This window comes from Cynocephalus volans, chromosome 5, assembly GCF_027409185.1.
Source record: "Cynocephalus volans isolate mCynVol1 chromosome 5, mCynVol1.pri, whole genome shotgun sequence".
NCBI classification, from domain to species: domain Eukaryota; kingdom Metazoa; phylum Chordata; class Mammalia; order Dermoptera; family Cynocephalidae; genus Cynocephalus; species Cynocephalus volans.
Genome location: NC_084464.1, coordinates 74,152,939 through 74,174,541, shown reverse-complemented (window position 1 = coordinate 74,174,541; position 21,603 = coordinate 74,152,939).

The window sequence follows — 21,603 nt, the reverse complement described above, 5'->3', positions numbered from 1 at the left end:
GAGGAAAATATTGTCTTATAGTTAGATGGACCAGTGCCTGATACCCAGTAGCAGGGTTTGATCAAATGGCTTAGTCTGAAACATTAGATGGGGGCTATTACTTTTCTTTATGTCAGGATTTTCCAGAGCAACAGAACCAATAGGAGATTTATATATATATAAATATATATATATATAAATATATAAATATATATATAAATATATAAATATATAAATATATATATATAAATATATAAATATATATATATAAATATATATACATATAAATGTGAGGGTGTATGTGTTTGTGTGTGTATGTATGTAAATATCGCAGGCAGACAAGAGTTGAAGCTTCAGTGTTAAGGCACAATTTCTTCTCCAACAAACCTCGGCTTTTGCTTCTAAGGTCTTCAATTGATTGGATGAGGCTCATTCACAGTATAGAGTATGATCTCCTTTCCTTAATATCAACAGATTATAGCTGTTAATCCCATCTACAAAATACCTTCATGGTAACACCTGGATGAGTGTTGGATTAAACAACTGGGTACTATAACCTATAGAAGTCCACACATAAAACTAACAATTTCATCTTTCTTTAACACAAAATCTAAATTTTGGTAACTCACCATGTTTAGGTCAGACGATTGCTGTAAGAACCTGAAGCAATTGTTAATTTAACTAAGAATACTTAAAAAGAGAGAAATTGGCATGGTTAAGCTATTTCATGGGCTAGACCTGCAGCGTGGGTGAAAGTGAATCCTAAAGATAGCTGTAAAACCAAGCACAATTTTTACAAGCATTACATCTTGTCTACTCAAAAATGTGACACTTTTAATACTTTGTAAGTTGACCAAGCAGAAGCTACCCATTCTCCTTTAGAGAGGAAAAAGAGGATGGAGTGGACAGGGAGTTGGACAGGAATGGAAGCTTTTCTTTCTCTCCATAGGCCCTTTGGTGAATCCACCTAAAAGACGGCAGCTCTAGCAGAAGCTGTCAGTGCTATGTCCAAAAACCTTTAGCACTCATCATTCCTGATCATGCCAGAAGTTTTCTGAGGAAGTGCCGGACAAGTATCATCACTGGGAATGGTTCTCAAGTAATGACGGATAGAGGTTGGCTGATAAGTCCCTCAGATTCCCCATCTCTGTTTGGGACAACTCTTTTGTATTTTCTGTCCAGTCTCCCAGAGATCCCCAGTGAGACTGAGTCCCAGGTTTCCACAGTGTTAACCTACCCAGTATTACTATAGAGGGTTAGAAATGTTGTTTCTCAGTTGATTTTTAGTATAGGGTTTTTAGGTAATGCATGTATGGGACAAATGTCCTTGGTTAGGGGCAAAAGCCCACAGCTGGCGAGCAAGGGCTAATCAGCTCTAATCACTGTTTAGTCATGGGATGTATACTTTAATGATTTTAAAGTTAACAGGTGATGGACATACCAATCTTGTTAAGAAATTTTAAAGAATTGCTATAGGAAAATATGTGAGAAATGTTTGCTGGGAAATGGAAAACTTTTTGTTAGTGGAAAGTTAAGATACAATCACAAATAGATAGAATCACAGGAATGTAATGATTGTTTTAGCTGTTATAAAAATAGTTATACCTTAAGTTAAAGATAATGATTATAGTGTAAGTAGGTTAACATTTCATTTATTTCAATTATACTTCGGAATATCATGTTGTTAGTTTTAATGATGTTGCTATGTTCCATTTTTCAAGCTCTACTTAGCTATGGATAACTTTTGTCACATCGCCCATGTCTTTGTGTCCTTTTGAAATAATTGAACCAACTAATTTTCCATGTGAAACTTCCTCATCTACAATAAAAACAGAAGCTAACTTTGAATCAGGGCTGTACCCAGTTTCTCCTTCTAACAGAGGAGTTGCTGAGGTGCAGTGCCTTCGGGCTTCTTATTGCATTCATGTTGCTTCAGGTAATCTTTTTTACATCTCCATTACACAGTGAGAAGTGTAACAATTACAATCTGTATTGGTTCCTTTTGTGTGTGTCATTTTGCTGCTCTCCTACTGGTGCTTCCTGGGATCACCTGCCAAATAAACCACTTAGACTTGGAATCCTTGACTCAGAGTTTGGAGAGAGGAGGTGGGGAGGATCAAAAACTAAGACAAATACATGTCAATTATTCACATCATCTTATTACAAACTTTGAAAAATCCTACAATAAAAAATTCTATCTCTGTGCAATTTAGCATAATCTAAATTTATTTAATCACAGAATGCTTTTTCATAGTATATTTATTTATACCTTGATCAACTAGAGTTCTATGCCTTAAACTTTGAGAAATGCTGACCATGAAAAAAATTGAGTATATTTTAACATAATATTCAACTGTTGTGGTTATTAATGTTTTATCAAAATATACATATTTAGCATTTTTCATGTTTACTCATATAATTTTCAAAATTGTACTGAGTTTTAATTTCTTTATTAAAAACGACACATATTTAATATTCTTGCTACTTATTTCTATATTTTTCAGAACCGTACACAGCTTCTCTATTAGTGGATTTACATCTATTTAATGTTACTCTAATGAAAGTTTCTCTAGACAAGGCACAGCATGCAGAAGCCCTAAAATTACATATGTGTATATTTTAATGCATAAATATGAAAAAAAAATTGTGGCAAAAATACTGTAAACAAGTCCAAAGATAAACTGGAAAGAAATATTTACAAATCACATTTCAAAGACATATTTCCTTTATATAAAACTATTAAATCTGTGGGAAGAAAAGGCCAATATCAGAAATAATGAGATGGGAAAAGGATATGACAAAATACTTATAGGAAATAAGTATTTTTAAAATATAAAAATGGTGCTCAACTGTGTCAGAACTACATACACAAAAACTATAATCACATTTAGCTGCCATTTTCTCTTACGTGAATGGCCCAAACTTAATCATTTAATATATCACATTATGGCCATAAATTCATTATGAGAGTATAAACTGGAACAACCCCTTTGAGGATAATTTTTCAATATCTGTACAATTCCATTTCTCAGAATGTATCTTACAAATAACTCACTTGTGCAAAAAAGATCTGTGTTTAGGAATATTGATCAAACCATCAGTAGGGAACTTGGTAAGTTATCATAATTATAGAATTAAATGCTATGTAATTGTGTTGGGAAAATGGAATAATTTAATCAGGCCCCCTCACCTCCCATCTGGTTGGGGGTGGTGTAGTAAATTTTTGGAAGCAAATTGTGTGCATCGGGGGGTGGAGTTATTGCACATGCATGGTGCTGCCACCTTGGCTGGTGTCTGCCTCAGGCATCTGCCGTGTGCACTCATGCTCTTGAACCTACTGCTTCCAAGAACCTTTTTGCCAGTTACCTAGCTCATAGACCTGTGTGTGAGGGTTCTGGTGACCCAGCCTGGCACGTGAAGGGTTTGTGACCCAATCTGGACAATGGGCTTGAGGAGTCTGTGAGCCCAGATCTAGCCCTAGCTCTACAATTGGCCCAGTTAGCAGGATTATGGGCAGGTAAAAGAGTGTGATAAGTTGTATTATTCTGTTTCAGTTGCTTACTACAAAATACCTGGAATTGGGTGAATAATAAGGAAAACAAGATTTGTTGCTTACAGTTTCTGAGGCTGGGAAGTCCAGAGTAAAGGGAACACATCTGTTAAGGGTCTTGATAGTGGTTTTACAGCAATTCGGTGGTATCACATGGCAGAAGACAGTGGAGCAGAGAGAGGAACAGATTCTTCATGCTCCTTTTATAAAGCCCTCAGAACCATACCCCTGACCACCATTATTAATCCATTCACTATGGCATGTTCCTACATCTGATCACCTCATCAAGGGCCCACCTTGCAATTACCATAATGGGATTTCCCACCCTCAACAGTTAACAGTACGTTGAAAGCCTCAATGAGATTGGGTAGGCATCCATTCTACAACATTCTGCCCCTGACACTCCAAACCTCATGACCTTTTCACATACAAATACATCCATTTTCTCCCCAAAATCTTAATGTAAAGTTAGAGCTAAGAACTGGAGCTCACAGACCCCTTGAGCCCATTCACAAACCCTTCACATGCAGGTCTGTGAGCTAGGTAACCAGATAAAACAGTCCTTGGAGCCTTGGCTGAAGAAGGAATAGTCTTTATTCAACACACACAACACTATAAGCTAGGCAGTCCACAGAGAAACTCTGAAACTCAACTGCTATTGGCAAAGTCCAAAGAAAAACGGAGCAGCTGCCAGCAGAGTAAACACGCTCTATTTTTAGATGTGAGGTCTGCCAGCCAGCTTCTCCTTCACAAACTGCAGAATACAGAATAGCAACAAAACTCAAAAGATACATTGGCACACATGTGCACTAACTCCATCCACACAACTTGTTTTCAAAGAATTAAGAATGTGCTGCTCCACTCCCAACCAGACCTAAGCTGAAGAAGCCTAACTAAATTATCCTATTTTCCCTACAATCCACCCCTTCAGGGTCCCTCGCAATACAATCTACACATTAAAAATCTTCTGCAATGTTCCTTAGTGAGGATAAATGATCCTTTTATTTATACAACCTATATTGTTTGTTCGAAATGGCTTAAGGCTTGTCCTGTAGTTCTGTCCTTTAGTTGCACATGTCCAGTTAGTAGTCATCATTGGTGTGATTTTCCATGTGAATCTTGCAGTCATACTGATGGGAAGTTCAATACACATTCAGTAGGCTGACACACTGATCAAGTGACTCTGGTGCAGTGCCTGAAGCCAGAACACTATCAGCTAAAAGACAGAAGGGTTATTGGTACCAACAGAGGAAGTTCTTGCCCCTCTGGTAAGATACATGCCAGTTTGCCATCCTGAGAAAGGATAGTTGCAGGAATAAGTATCTTACCTGGTCTGGGGCCCCACAAGTCCATACAAACAGAAGACCAGTAACTCTCTGACTTTGGCAGTGGTCCCACAAGATCCACCTGTCACTGTGTCAGGGGCACTATCACACGAGTTATCTGCCCATCATGGGCATTTTTTTTCTCGAGTTTATGTGGCACCAGGCAAGCCATCAACCACCCAGCCTTGCAGCCAATATGCTGCATTCTCCAGCATAGCCACCCAGCCACATCAGCTGCACTAGCTCTCTCTAGCCACCTTACCTTATTAGCAAGTGCATCAGCTTCATCATTTCCAATTCAACATGAGGCCTCTGGTCCTTGCCTGTCCCCAAAAGACGAGTTCCTTGCCCTGCTCCCTATTCGAAAATGAACATTTCATCTGCCTCCTCAGGATCAATCAAAAAGTCCTTTAAATCCACTGAGCTTACCTTGCTACCTGTTTCTGGATGTTTAGTAAAATAATGTTCAGGGTGCAGTTGCTGCCACAAGGCAAACAGGATTGCATTTGGCTGCTGGTCAATTTTCTTTTTATCAACCCCTGCTGCAAGCAAGTTAAGCCACATCTGCTTATGGCTAGTCTTGCTTGGTCCCTTTGGGAGAAAATCCCGAGCATTTCTTGGGGGTTTGGTCTTAGCCACCTTTTGGACCCATTTGCTTGTCTTCTATCCTCTGCTTCACCCAAGCTGGCTATCATGGTCGTTACCTCATGTATAGGACGACCAATGTATGGAGCCAATATGGCCATCAGTGACAGAAAGGATGTTGACGGGGCATTCTGCAGCACTGTGTCTCTCATGCTGCCTGTAAAATTTTCATCATCTGGGCCACGAGTGTTCACATTAAACATGGACTGCTGCATCCCAGCTCTCAAATGATTTGAACTAACTCAGCATATGTTTGCCATTTACTAATAATTTTGGGTAGTTCTCCAGCATTTGTCCACGTTGTTCAGGCAGTTGCACTCACCCATTCCATTAAGGAGTGATTACCTGGCCCTTCTGCATATCTGTGGCTATTCTGTAGCCACTGCCTCAGGAATGGGTGCATGGTGATGGAGGCCAATTTTTCCATCTCTCCAGAGCACATCACACTATCCACCCCCTAGGTCCCACAACTGCAATAGCCAAGCAGCCAGGGGCTCCCCCTGTTTCTGCCAAAACTGCCTTCCCAAGTCAAGTAACAACCTGGGTATACGGGACATAGGAGGTAAATTGGGTTACCTGTGGATTGCCCAACTGATTGTCTGCCCGGTCCCATAGGCTGCTTGTGCTTCATTTTCTCATGCATGACAGGTCATGGCTGGGGATGCACAGTCTCCCCCAACCCACCACTGGGTTCATCATCTTCCCTGGTGTGAGAAACTGGAGTGGCCAGTCGCTGCATGTCATCCTCCAGGACATTCATCCGTGCTTCCAACAACTCTGCTTTCTTTTTTGAATCTTCCAGTAGCTGCTCATTATCCACCAACCACTCTGCTTTCCACTTCAAATCTTGATCAACTTGCAGCAGAGTGAGTACCTGCCAGGCTCCAGTCAGCAGAAAAGTGGCCACCGGGCACCACACGCTCAAAAACAGCCACATTTCCTCCCTGTCCCAGGGGGTTTTCTGCTGTACTGCCTGCTATTCTGACTTGCGTTACAGAGAGCAGCAACCAGATGCAGTCAACAGGAAAGTGGCCACGAGGCACAACATCTTCAAAAGTAGCCACATTTCCTCCTTCTCCAAGGCCTTCTTGGCTCCTGTACCTGCTCCGAATCTTGCTGACTATGCCAATTGTAGAGCTAGGGCTAGGGTCTGGAGCTCACAGATCCCTCAAGCCTATTTACAAACCCTTCACATGAAGGTCTATGAGCTAGGTAAGCAGACAAAAAGGTCTTTGGAGCCTTGGCTGAAGAAGGAATAGTCTTTATTCAGCACACACAACACTATAGGCTAAGCAGTACACAGAGAAACTCTGAAACTCAACTGCTACCCGCAAAATTCAAAGAAAAACTGAGCAGCTGCCAGCAGAGTAAACATGCTCTAGTTTTAGACGTGAGCTCTGCCAGCTAGCTCTGCTTCACAAACTCAAGAACACAGAATAGCAAATAACTAAGAAGATACATTGACACATAGGTGCACTAACTCCACCCACACAAGTTGTTTACAAAGAATTAAGAATGTGCTGCTCAACCCCCAACCAGACCTAAGCTGAGGGAGCCTGACTAAATTATCCTATTTTCCCCATACTTAACTTGTTTCAACTCAAAATTCCAGAGTCTCAAAGTCCCATCAATGAAATCAAAACAAGTTATGTACTTCCAAGATACAATGGTGGGACAAATAAAGAGTACATATTTCCATTCAAAAATGGAGAAATAGGCCAAAATAAAGGAGTAACAGGTCTCAAACTAGTCCAAAACTCAGCAGGACAGGCATTAAATCTCAAAGCTGATAAATCGTGTAGCTTTACTACATGTTCAACATCCTCTGCATGCTGGTATGGGGGTTGGATCTCCAAGTACTCCGGTAGCTCAACAACTATGGCTTTCCTCATCTTAGGTGATGCTTTAGCTCTTGCAGGCTGGTGTTGCATGCAGGTAGCTCTACAATTCTGGGGTCTCCATGGCAGTCACACTCCCATGGTGCCATGAGTCATAGGGTTTCTCTGCTGCAACTCTGACCCCACATTTCCTCTCGGTATCACTCTAGCAAAGACTCTATGTGCTGAATATGCCCCTGTGACGGATCTCTTCCTGGGCCCCCAGGCTTTTCTATACATCCTTTGAAATTGGGGTGGAGGCTCCCAAACCTCCACAACTCTGCTCTTCTGTGAGCCTGCAAACTTAACACCAGGTGATTTATGCAGTGCTTCTGGCTTGTATTTTCCAAAGCTGCAGGTCCAGCCACACCTGGGGCCAATTTAGTTGCAGCTGTAGCAGCCAAAGCAGCTGGGATGCTGGTGTGGAGAGCACCATCCTGAGGTGTCCCTGGGCAGCAAGCCTGTGGAGGGTGCCTCAGGCCTGTTTTGCAAGACCATTCTGTCTCCTTAGGCCTCTGGGCATGTAATGGAAGGGTTGGTCCTAGAAGCTTCATAATGCCTTCAGGGCCTTTACCCCTTCTCTTGATAACCCCCTTCTTCTGTATCATCTCCTTAGCAAAGTGCCCCTGTACTATACCCTTGCTTTTGTGGCCAGACTGAAAGTTTTCCAATTTTTTACCCTCTGATTTCTTTTGAATTGTAGACTCTGACTTAACCTCCTGCCTTTTCTAACATAACTAAGTGTAGGCTGTTTCAAGTAGCCACGCAACTTCTTTAGCTTTGTTGCTTAGAAATATCTTCTGCCAAATACTCTGGGTGAGCAACTTTAAGTTCCACATTCCATAAAGTCCTAGGCATGGACACAATGCAGCCAAGTTCCAATGAACTAGCAAAGAAAAAAAAAAAAAAAAAAATGGGACAACTGACCTTTCCCCCAGTTTCCAATAAATTCCCTCTTATTTCTATCTGAAACCTTCTTAGAATGGTCTTTACAGTCCATATTTCCATAAGCATTCTGGTGACCACCATTTAACCAGTCTCTAAAACATTCCAAACTTTCTCTGGTTTTCTTGTCCTCTAAACTTTCACCAGCATCTAGGCTTTATCTAGCCTGTTCCTCCAAATTCCTCCAGCCTCACCTCAACACCCAGTTCCAAAGCCACTTCCACATGTTCAAGTATTTGTTATAAGCAACACCCCACTTCTCTGGTTCCAATTTTCTGTATTAGTCCATTTCTGTTGCTTATAACAAAATACCTGGAACTGGGTGATTTATAAGGAAAATGAGATTTGTTGCTCACAGTTTCTGAGGCTGGGAAGTCCAAAGTCCAGGGAACATATCTAGTGAGGGTCTTGATGATGGCTTTACAGCAATGCAGGGGTCTGACCTGGCAGAAAATGGTAGAGCAGAGAGAGGGACAGACTCTTCATGCTCCCCTTTTATAAAGCCTTCAGAACCATGCCTCTGACCACCATTATTAATCCATTCACTACCATGGTCCTATAATCTAATCACCTCTTCAAGCCCCCCTATTGCAATTGCCGTAATGGGATTTCCCACCCTCAACAGTTAACAGTGGGGATTAAGCTTCAATGAGGTTGGTGGGGGGGCACCAAATCTATAACAGTAGTTATTAAAAGCAATGAGATATGACTTCATGACCGTAATTAGTATATGTAAGAGACTGGCACCAATTATTGCTTCTTGAGAGAGTTAGGAGACTGGAAAGTGGTGGAAAAAATGTTTTTATTCTATATCCATAGGACCTTTTGATATTTTATTTTCCATGTGCATACATTATTTTAAGGAAAAAATTCTGTGCTTTCCATGCCATTTTTTCTGTTGATTAACTATCTGATAGGAAAAAAAAAAAAAAATAGAGAAGGCTTCCTTTTCTCTGGTTTTCTTTTTCTTTTGTAGTAGCTGTATTTCCTTACCCTATTTGTTTGAAAAAAATACATGAAAAAAGAGAAAGAGTGAGAAATGTGAAAATCACATGACTGTATTTTTTCCAATTAGAATTAAGTGTGAAATTTGCATGCATTGAGAGGCAACTACAACTACACAACAGGCCCTGTGCTAGGTAGATGGAGATACGAAAATAATTGGCAGAGGACAAGATCTCAATGTCAATGTCAACTCCCACGAAGGTAGAGGATCCCAGAGATTAAATAATTTTCCACCCCCTTTAATTCAATTCTACACAATCTATTGAGGTCTTTCTATATGAAACAGATTGTATTAGGTGCTGAAAGGACAATAGCGTGTGAAAAGTACAGACTAAAATTTATTTCTCTTTATAAACAAATATCCTGGGGCTAGCCTATTTACAAATATTGCTGTGTCTGTCTAAGCTGGAAAGATTGTCTTCAGTGAGCTCTATATTTACAAACTATCTGAAAGAAATAACATTATCAAAAGGAACTTCCAGACTGATGCCTAAAAAAGTTTGAATTACAGCCAGAGCATGGTATTCTATAACAAAAGCATATCATATTTCAAAGAGAAATTTAAAGCTTTTTATCCCACAGAGACATTTTTTTTGTCTTATTAGTTACTTTGCAAGATCCTCACAACCTCTGCCATTTGTCTTTCTTAGTCCTTACATCACCTTCTATTTTCTATTGTTCCTTTTCTTCCATCCTTGTACTATCACCAAGAAGTGCTTAAAAGGAGAGTCACAGCACATGATGTTTAGCACCCTAATTTTAAATTTTTCTTCCTCCCAGTTGTTGAACATGATTGATCCTCATTTAGAATGCAATGGCCTCAGGTCTAGTTACTCTATTTCTATTCCTTTATTCTCCTTGTCTCTACAGTTTGAGTCTTAAGAGCCTTTGGGAAGCTTTGTTACATGCAACTCATTCTCTGCTTTATGACTCTGTTTCTCCTCTTGGAGCTTCGGGCTGACATCCATAAATCCCTTCCCAGGTTTATCTCCTGAACGGTGCCTCCTACCTCAATGGATTTTCTCCTACTAGATGTCCTTTTCTTGAAAACCAGAACTCAATACAGGGAGAATTTACTGGAAATTTGCATAATGAGAATACAGACCTTCTAATTCAGCTTATGTATTTATTTACTAGAAATTTTGAGAATATATGTAAAAATATTTATGTGTTTTCTTTATTTTTTCCATCAAAAACTTTGTTTGCATGCCAGCTGTAAAATGTAATAGATATTTTGGGATTTGTTTGTGCAAAATATGTCTTTGATTACCAATAAAGTCACAAAAATGGTTAATTTACATAAAACACACTGTTGTTTATTTGGCTGCTATGTGTTATATTTTTATTTGTAAGATAAAAATTCTAAGATACAGTTTTCTCTGTCCCTCCTCATTGCAGTTTTCTAAACTAAATATAATTGTTCAATAAAGAGTGAAGGCATCAAAACTTAACACTATACATAGCGAAGTTATTAAATATTTTCTACAGAACATATTTCCAATTTTTATAATTACACAAATTTTGAGCAGCCAAAAGAGAAAATTACTAATTACTAAGCTATATTGTCTCTGTTTGTATTAAAATCATTGCAAGCAATGGAATTTTTAAAAGCACACTGGAATGCTGAAAATATTATTCAAAGTCATTATGGTTGCAACTAACAAGGAAAGATGTGCAAAGCACTGAAGTTAATAAAACAATTCAATGAGCAACATAAATACTAGGCAGAAAGCTTATCTAACTGTGGAAAGTTAAGAAACTGGTTTGGAAGAGTAAGCAAATATGAGTTAAGATAGAAAATAATAGAGCAAATTCACTGTGTCAAACTGAATAGAACATTTCAGCTAACAACATTGTATTCTTCAAATCTATTCATAGCAGACAGAAGACAAGAGAAAATTGTTTCTCTAAAGTGACAGGGGAGAACTGCATCTTGTGGATAAGGGAAATAAGATTTGCTAAGCAGTTTATTTTTTGCCACCATCAGTACAGAGAGAGGGCCAGATTTCTTCAGACATATTTCTTTGTATAGTTCTATGCCCAGAATCATTAGTACTACATCCAATCAGAGCTGGTTACCATAACTCAGACTGACCCTTAGATGCGATCTTACAAAACAGAGAAAACTCAGGTGGTGCCCATTTATACTCATTAGGTATCTCTACTATTTTCTTGATGCCATGCAAAAATAGAAACCATGTGTTTTATTCTAGTTAGTAAATCTTCTAGAAGGTTTAATAGACTGTTTTGATTTTCAAACATGCTGACCTATGTGAACATTATCATCTCAAAATGTTATAGCATCAAGTAAAAGAGAGAGGGAGGAGATGAAGTTTATTTGACTGTAAACTCATCTGATAACATGTGGATGTAAATGCTATAACACAAAGGCCTGAGACCACATTTAGATACTCTGCATCTGTACATGTGGGTGGGCCATGTAAGTTAATCTTTTTGAAAGCTCAGATGTGTTGAAATTAATGGTTTGAACATCACACAGACTAGAACTTTCTTCAATTTGTATACTACCTATGTAACTGCCTATTTATTCTCAGCTCCATTTTATTTTCTCTGCTCTGGTCTGTAACATGGGGAACCACATTTCTCAGGCTCTATTGCCCTCTGATTTCTGGGTAAGTTTGGTTAATCAGAGGTGTTCTGGTTATATAATCACTTCCTTTTTTTGCTTCTCTATCCCTGAGGCTGATAGTGGCTTTCTGCTGTTGCAGTTTCCAAAGTCCCTCATCATCCTTTGTTTGACTTTACAGCTATTTCACCACAAATGTAACCAGCTCTCTGTGTTAAAATCTCCTTATGGAAATTCTAAAATTGCTTCTCTTTCCTGGATGAACCATGGGTGAAAAAATGTATCACTCTGTTTCATGAACCTAGCATATTCATAGTTGCTTCAGGATGAGCAAATTAGAAAGTTGGCAAAGGTAAACCTTGGTTTTGGGGATAAACAAAATCATGAGAACTTTGTTATATACCATTTCTAAAAGACAGATAATCATTTTTTTTTTCTTATGTGAAATACCACTTAAAATTAAGGGATGTAAGCATTTTTGGTGGAAGTTTAAATAGTGATAAATAAAAGTTATTCTATGTATTCACAAAGACAGTTAATTTTATTGAGATATATGAAGGATGCTGAGAAAGGTTTTCAGCTTCTTACCTGGGGGGCAAGAGAAAGTTGAAAGCATGTAACTTCAACACATCACTATTTATGAAACTTAAGAAGTGTTACTGACCTTGGTCTAACTAAATGTGATTAGACAGTAAGTTCCTTTAGTTTAAGCAAGATGTGCTACTAGAGAATAGAAACCTGCTGAAGTTCTAAGAATTGTAATATTCCCCTACGGTACCTTCCTATATGTTGTTGTTGTTAGCATAGTGTTTAGGTCAGGGTCATTAAAACATATAAATTCTTGATATTTGGTGGTAAGCATAGTTAATCTTTATTTTTATTTATTTATTTATTTATTTTTTTGTCTAACTGGGGATCAGAGTCAACATAAGACAAGAATACTTAAGATACCAAAACACAACACAGCTGGTCTGCAAACCACTGATCAAATCAACATTAATTGGTTTTCCATGAGGAAATAATTATTGTCCCTATGATAATTTTTATGCTTGGTTTGGGAGTGGGAGGTGAAGAAAGTACATATGGGAAATTCTTTGTTTACCAGGCTCTAAAATTATTTCCATTATATATTGGAATAAAGATTTGTAATGAAACATGTTAAATTTATGCTTCAAAAGGAAAATCAAATGGAATAAGACAAAAGAAGAATTTCAATCAACTTTGAAGTGTTACAGTTTGGAATTTGTACCTTGTTCAGAAAAAAAAAAAAAATCTTGACATTGTTTTGATACCTGTAAGATTTGATAACTAAAAATAATACATTTATTTCCTTTTAAGTCTTAGTATGTCAGGCAATGTTCTAAGTGCTTTACAGAGGTTATTTAAGAACCAAAAGAACCCTATATGCCAAGTAATATTATTATCTCCATTTTACAGATGAGGAATTACTGATTAGAGATTCAGTGATTTCCCAAGTCACATAGATCACAAGCAGCAAATCTAGAATTTTGACTCAGGCAAACTATCTCCCAAGTTTATACTCTTAGCCAGTAGCGTATGTTCTCTTTTTGTACTATAATGCCATGATACTCATTATATATTCTATGCAGAGAAAATCAACTCTAGGCTGAAAAAGAAGTTAACAGAATCTTAAGGTGCCTAGGAATAAAGGTCTGAAGAAGGTCCAAGAAGGAAGAAGCTGCTGATGTCCCTAGAAAATCAGAGTTGGATGGATCCTTAGAATCCCCTAATTTCTCAGATTTTTCTTTCTGATTGACTTAAATATAAAATGTACATATTTTTTCTTTGCAAAGTTTTTTTTTTTTTGTTAAGTAAAGACATTATCTAATATTTATGCCCATAATTGCTGATTAGGTACAAAATAGTCATTTAAAAATTATAGGAAGGGATTTAAATTGAGTTGCAGGAATCTGTTTTCATCCCTTTCTGGTGGTTAAGGTTTGATGTGGGAACCAAAGAAAATGTTGGTAGCTCTATGTCTACTATGTAGAGGATGCTGGACTACAGTAAGAAAAACTGAAGCCAACATGTTAAGAAGTGGAGAGATAGAGTGCCCTGCATGTGTTGGCAAAGGAGGGTGAGGAGGAAAGAGAATCTCAGCAGTGTTCCATTCTCTAGGTCCAACTGCTGCATAGATCCTTGCTCTGCCCATGGGAACATGAGGTTTAGCATGAATTATCTTTTGTATAAGCTTAGTTTGATTTTCCTATTTCTGCTATTTACAACCAAAATATCTACTGATAATATAAATATGCCTTTAATATTATGCAAAAATGAAATTTATTGAAGATAGGGCAAAATCTTTTCAGGACTCATAATTTAGAGATTAATTAATCTTGAACACCCTTTAAAAGCAGGGGGTATGAGTAAATCCCCAAACATAGGAGAGGGAGGGAGGAACAGAGAGAGAGAGAGAGAGAGAGAGAGAGAGAGAGAGAGAGAGAGAGAGAGAGAGAGAAAGAGAGAGAGAGAATTTTTAACTATGCAGGGAGGATTCACATTGTGCCAACCTTGAGCTCGGAAGAGACACAGCTCTAGTAGTGGTTCTTAGAACCACTTAACCTTATTTAACACTTCTTTGGCAAGGATAGGGAGGTACTATCATCCATATTTGGGGATAAACTAATACAGGAGATGACAGCAGTAAAGACAGACAAAAAGAATTTCTCACATATGTCCAATGCAAAATAGGACAAGCTACAAATAGGATGTGTGAAATTCTTAAAGACATTGATCAAGACTTGAAAAGGAGCTAGATTTGTATAATGTGATAAATGAGGAACTTGAATTATTTTATTTGGATATAAAAGGATATGATTCTGCTCAAAATATGAAAAACCTGGGATCATTTAGATACATAAGGTTAATATTTTCAAGATCTTCTATATCCACATCGAATCCACCAGAATAACTGTAATTCAGAGAGTTAAAACTGTCTGCACAGGCAAGAAATTTATAAGGTTAACTAAAAGATAAATATGTTTGACTACCTAGAATTAAACACTTATGTGTGTTAAAAAAAACACACCAAAATCAAAAATAAAAGTGAAATATTAGAAAAATATTTGAAACATTTTCCACAAAAAGATAACATCAAAAATGTGTTAGATCTTTAATAATGATCCAGAAAAGGATGGATATCACTGTAGAAATAATGGCCAAGAACATAAAGAGATATTTACATTGAAAGGACCAATAATCATATACAAGGTGTCAAAGATTGGTAATTTAAAATTTTTCACTTAATGTTTGTGAAGATGGAGGAAAATGGTTGTTTCATATAATACCATCAGAAATGAAAGATTGTTTTTAACATAAACACAGACATCATAGATATGAAGCTTTGGAAGAACCTAAATACCTAAGAATACGAATTGGGTGAACAAAAAATTCTAAGGCAAGAAAATAATGTTATGGAAGAGGTGAAAATGGCATAATAAAAATTCATCACATATTACAAGATGAACTCAAACAGTATAGTATAACACTTTGTAAAAAAATATTGTGTATGCAACTAAAAGGGAATATAACAAATTGTAAATAATTTTACCTTGATGAGATGATAATTGTAGTAGGATTAAAACTTTTGTCCTATTTTTGCGCTGGGCATGAGTTAATAATTGAATTGTCAAAATGTATGGTGAAAATAATAAATAAAACTATGTATAAAAATAAATTTTCATGAGATAGAACATATAATAATCTTTCCACTTCTAGACAAGATACAAACTTCTTATAATTGGAAGAAATAGCCTAACATTAGTTAATTTCTCAATGCCAAATAAGAACTATCTTTATTGGAACATAGAAGAGGTGATTCTCTAAGAAGGAGGGATTATTTTTGGGAGTTGACAAATAGTTAGCTATTTTAAAATGATAACAAAAATTTTAGTCTAATATTTGTTTTAATATCAAACAAATATGTACAAATATTTTAAAAAATAATTGACAAGGATGACCAATAATTAATTATGACCTCTTATGCTTTTCTGGGTTAACTAGATTCATCTGGAAGGTTATGAGTTAAAGACTTTCATGTGACTGCAGTCTGAAGTCTAGACTGGTCTGATTGTCCCAGACGGCTCACACCTGCAGCTGACTGTTGATGTTGGCTATCTGCTAGGAGCTCAAAGGGGACTCTTGACCAGAGTAACCATACATAGCTTCTCCATGTGACTTTGGTTTCTCAAAAGATGGCATCTGGGTGGCAAGTGAGAATGCCCTAAAACTGAGCATTACAAGTAATCTAAACAGAAATTCACAGCTTTTTGTAATCTGCTTATGAAATAAAACTGCTTACCTTTCTTACATTCAATTGGCCAAAAAGTAAATCACAGGGCCAACCCAGATTCAAAGGGAGAGTTCTATGCAAGGGTAAAAATAGCTGGAGGATATTTCACTGGTGAGAAGGGTCATCTATGGAAACTAACTACTACAGTTCTCATATATAGTTAGTAATATAATAGTATATACTATTAGTATTATCTTCTTTTTCTTAATTATTTCCAATATTCAGAAAATATATACTGAGTATCTTCTAAATGCAGAGTACCAGAGGACATGATGGGGAGTAGAAATGTGTAGAGATAGGCCCTGAGATAAATTATCAGTATACAATTTGGAGATGCTAAAGCTTAAGTATAGAGAGTTTAATTATCCTCCCTATGGCTAAATAACTAGTAATCGTACAAGCCAAATTTGAACCTATTCAGACTAACTGTAAGTGATGATCCATAGTCACTTTCCTGTATTGACTCTCAAACATTAGGGTACATCAAAAAGTTTGTGAAAAGATTAGTATTATCTTTTTATTCTACTTTTCCCTGAACTTTTTCAAGTGCCCTCATACATTTAGATTGAGAGACAGGTGACTAGGATTCTAATATGCATGCATCCTTGACCTTGGGCAAGTCATTAATTTCTCAACTTCTGCTTTCTTTTATTATTCTCACAAAGTAGACTTATTTTCTTCCCTTGCCTCATTCTGTAGCTCCATTCTACCCTTCCTCCCCCACAAATTATCTCCTCCCTCACTTATGTTATCAGCCCCGGGCATTCTGAAGTCAGTGTCTTGACTTCATGATGCCATCTCTCATCCAAGCTTGCCCCTCTTTTCCTTCTTCTTGAAATGCTCTTTCAATCTCTGGTGATTTCTTACTTTACATTTTAGGCACAATTTTTAACATAACTTTTTCAAGGAATTTGTTCTTCATACCCATTAGACTATGTTAAGTGTTTGTCCCACATGCTTATCATAATACTTGGCCCTTATTAGACTGAAAATAAACCTTGTTGAAGAACTGTTCTCATATACCCTGTACTTTCTTTAATAAATCATTACACATTATTTTTCATGGCATATTTACCCTAATGTCTAGGCTATATCCTCAAGAATTTGCCTTGCTGACTCATTGGCTTGCTATTGTATTCACATTGTCTAACATGGACTTAGGACTTAGTAGCTACAGTCATGTGTTGCTTAACAATGGGGATACATTCTGCGAAGTGCATCATTAGGTGATTTAATCATTGTGCAATCATCATAGGGTGTACTTACACAAACCTACTACACATCCAGGTATATGGTGTAGCCTATTGCTCCTGTGTGAGTAATGCATTACACTACATTATGAGGGCTATGATGCCCCTAGACAATAAGACTATTTGTATTCCATTAAAAATCTTATGTAACTACTGTCATATATCCAGTTCTGCTAACCAAAATGTCATGATGTGGTACAGGACTACACTTATTAAGCATTTGCTGAATGAGTGAATTAAAAAGATTAATAAATGAAATGAATATAAAAGAAAGAGATTTTATGTCCCACAGTGATCAGGGACAATGTTAATATGTTTTCTTATTTATGTAAAGGTAAGATCAAATCTACTGGATCTTTAAAGCACTCATATCGTTGTCCACATAAACGATGCCAAAAAGGTTCATCAACTTTTAACATGGCCATTTTACTTGAAAGTAGTTGGGTCAATTTTATATGCCAATTTAATATCACTTACCTATTTTTTTCATTCTTATATACATCCTTCCATAAAAATTTATATTTTGAGTCTAATTGAGTTAAATAATTTTTTCGTGAGGCTTTCAGTAGTACTGCCTATTTTAAATTCTTTGCAGAAAGTAACTGTGGGTTCTCTTCCTATGTAGAAATAGAGAAATTTCAATGTGTAGTTTCATATGCTCTCTCTCCCTGTGAGGAGGGAAGAGCATTACTTTTCCTTTTTCTAATCTTGGATTATTGACCTTATTAAGTGTTTAGATGCTTGTGAGTATTCTAGAGTTAGTAAATTAATGTAAAAGAGGGGATGGAAGTTGACTTTTGGATATTAAGTGAAATGTGTGTATGTCAGTAGAATTAGAATATTATTCATCCTATATTATCTTCCATCTTTTCTTATTTTTTTCCAATATTCAGAAAACATATACTGAGCATCCTCTAAGAGCACAGTAACACAGGGCATGATGGGGACTAGAAATGTGTAGAGACAGCCCTTGACATCAAGGTACTTAAGATCCACTGTGAGAATCAGGCACATTAATGAAGTATTATTGGAGCACAGTTGAAGCACACTTACCTCACACTGGTGGCATCAGGGGAGGCTTTGTGGAAGAGATAAGTCTTAAGTGTTAAAAAAAATAATTAACTAGTTAAAATCAAAATAGGGAATGAGAGTTGGGACATTTTAGCAGTAGGAACAGAATAAATAAAGGCTTAGAACCTAAAATCAACATGGAAAATTCAGTGAATTAAAAGCATTTTTATGTGTTTAGGGCATAAGATGTAATCCTGGTATGGTGGGAGATAAGGCTATGGAGATTGGCATCAACCAACCTGCTTTCCTGAGAAATTTGGATTTTATCATGTACATAATGTATGGGGGGAGGGTGAAGATTTTGCAGGATTTTAAGCAATATCATGATATAACTATACTGCATTTTAGATAGATCATTCTGTGTAGAAGAATATTATGGCACTGGAGGCAATGATACCTATTATAAAGAAACTTAAGACATAGCTAAAAAATATTAAAAATAGATAAAGGTGCATTATTATTTTCAAAATATGAAGACTAAGTTTACAAAACTTATTACAAACAACAGTACACTCCCAAAGACAGTGCTGAGGCATAGTAATTGGCAACCTATGATTCTATACTCAGCTAAAATATCATCAAAAAGTTAGGAAAAACAAAGATGATTTTAGACAAAGAATGAGAGAGTTTATGTTTCACACACCAACACAAAAATAAATTCCAAAAGATGTATTTTAACAATAAGAATTCTGAACACAGTGAAATAAATTAGGTGGTTGAAGAAACAGAAAAACAAAACACTTGTGGGAAGCAAATAATATTGTCATATGTAATTAAACGCTGGTTATAAGAAAACCATTTATCTTATATAAAAAAATGTGGAACTGAATTTCCAAACAAGAAAAGAAAGAAATTTAGAAAAGAAGGTAGTGAAGTATTCAGTGACGAGTTAAAATTCATTAACAGTTTTTGTCACCTTCAAGAAAAAGATAAATATTGTATATAGCTAAAGTTATTTGTTTGTAAAATACATACTATATTTAATTGTGAAAGAACAGTAGAATTTTCTTTAAACTTTTTTATTTCCACTTTCCCCCCTTGTTGCACAGAATTAAATACAAAGTAGAAGTTCCTTCATTGTTTCCTTTACATTCTAGTGGTAAAAATGATCAACAGAGGGAACCAAAAATTTATTGAGCAACTATAACACTTGAAGTGCTGTACTGAACTTACATTGTTAGTAGAATGAGTCTTCCTTTATATTTTTAATAATGTGATGTATCTATTTGTTTTTCAGCGTTTAAAGACACTTCATAAGCCCATTCTTCATTCACAAATGATTGAGCTCACCTGGTCCTGTTTGTGGGTCTTTTCTGAAGCAGACTGTAAGGGTCCATTCTTCAGGATGCTTAGCAGCTTCTCCTGCTTTCTGCTCAGAAATGCTGCTCAAATTTTTAAAAATATAATAAATTGGCAGAGTCAGTGGGCTTTTAAAAGGTGGTCTTAACTGCACACTTCTATGTGTAATCTTGTGTATCTTTGTACCTATGTACAAATGGAGGTGGTGAGAAGGAGGGAGTGAGAGGAGTTAGAGGAGCCTGAAGAAGGTGGGGAAGAACTGTCCACAGAAGAATTTCTCCTCTCAATTGGCTCTGAAAATATTATTGTTCCTAACATATACCAGAGAGAAAATTACTGCTTCTTCTGAAAAGAAAGTTTAATTTTTTATAAAAGCTTGATATTTTACATGTTAAACACAAAACTCAGAAATATAATTGTATTTTAAAATGTATCACTACTATTTAGGATGCATAATCTGTAAGAAAACATCCTGTTTAATAAGCTAATGACTTCAGTTGCTATAGATGATACATATGGTAATTTGTACCATTGGATAGAAAATAGGGTTTCTCTGTATTCCTGGCTTTGGCTATTCAAACATTCACATATAAACTAAGGAGTTATATTTTTGTCTTAAGTTGGTTTAAAATATGTTCCTGTACAAACTCCCCAAGGAAACAGTTTCTTTTCTGTGTAACTATTCATATGGCTCTTCCCTCCTGGTTCTTATAATGCTTTACTTTTATTCCAATCTTCTAGAGGCATTTTTGTCATTAATCTAAATTATTAGAGCCATTTTTTTCCTGTAATATAAACACTTAAAAGGTAGTTTTTCATTTACCTAAGCATGCCCACGCAGACTTTCTTTGTAAATTATACTTCAGAGATAATGCTTCTTGCTCCACCCAAACTCTGAGTCACAAAAGGAGACCAGTCTAATTGTGCATTGCTACTTGCTCCAGATCATAGAATGTCAAGCAATTTTAATAACAGAGAAGAAAGACTGAGTATGACATGCCTGAATTTCAACATTATAAAAATAAAATACTTTCAGCAGATATTTTCTAAAAGTGCCTTACTGGAATATTTTTTTCCTTGTTTACCATTAAATTATCTTGAGAGAGTTTTGAAAGTCTTTATTGAACCTCATTCCCTTTATGTCTTTAGATTAATATGCTGTGTCATAAGAGAGTGTTGGGTTTGTGGAAATTACATGAGCACTCAAGTGAATCCCAATGGCAACAGGGTACAATTACAAGTTAGTTCAAGTTGCCTTTCATGTCCCCTTGGCTATGTCCTCTTTCCCTGTTTCCAGCAATCCTTCCATCTTTCTCTTATTATCTCTTCCTGATTACAGCCAAAGATACCAGTTACTAATATTAGTAATTAGTTACCATTGCCATACTTATTGGCCTCATTATGTTTAGTGCCTTCATTTATGGGATGAAATTATGTATCTTTCCCTGTTTAATGATTTTAAAATGTTATCATGCAGTTAGGGGGGTTGAAAGCAGATCGCCATTGCTTTTTGGTGTGTGGATAGGACCCAAGCTCTGCAGAGACTAGAGTCAGAATCTCTCTTCTACACTACATATTAGAGGTGTGACCTTTATCAAGTAAAGTAACACTTCACAGATGGAAAAGGAAATTGTCCTCATATGTAAAGCAGGATCCATGGAAATATCTCAAAAAGTTGCAACTTTTAAATAAAATAAAATACTTGGTATATAATAGGCACTTAATAAATTCTAGTTTCTTTGATTTTGTCTTCTTTTT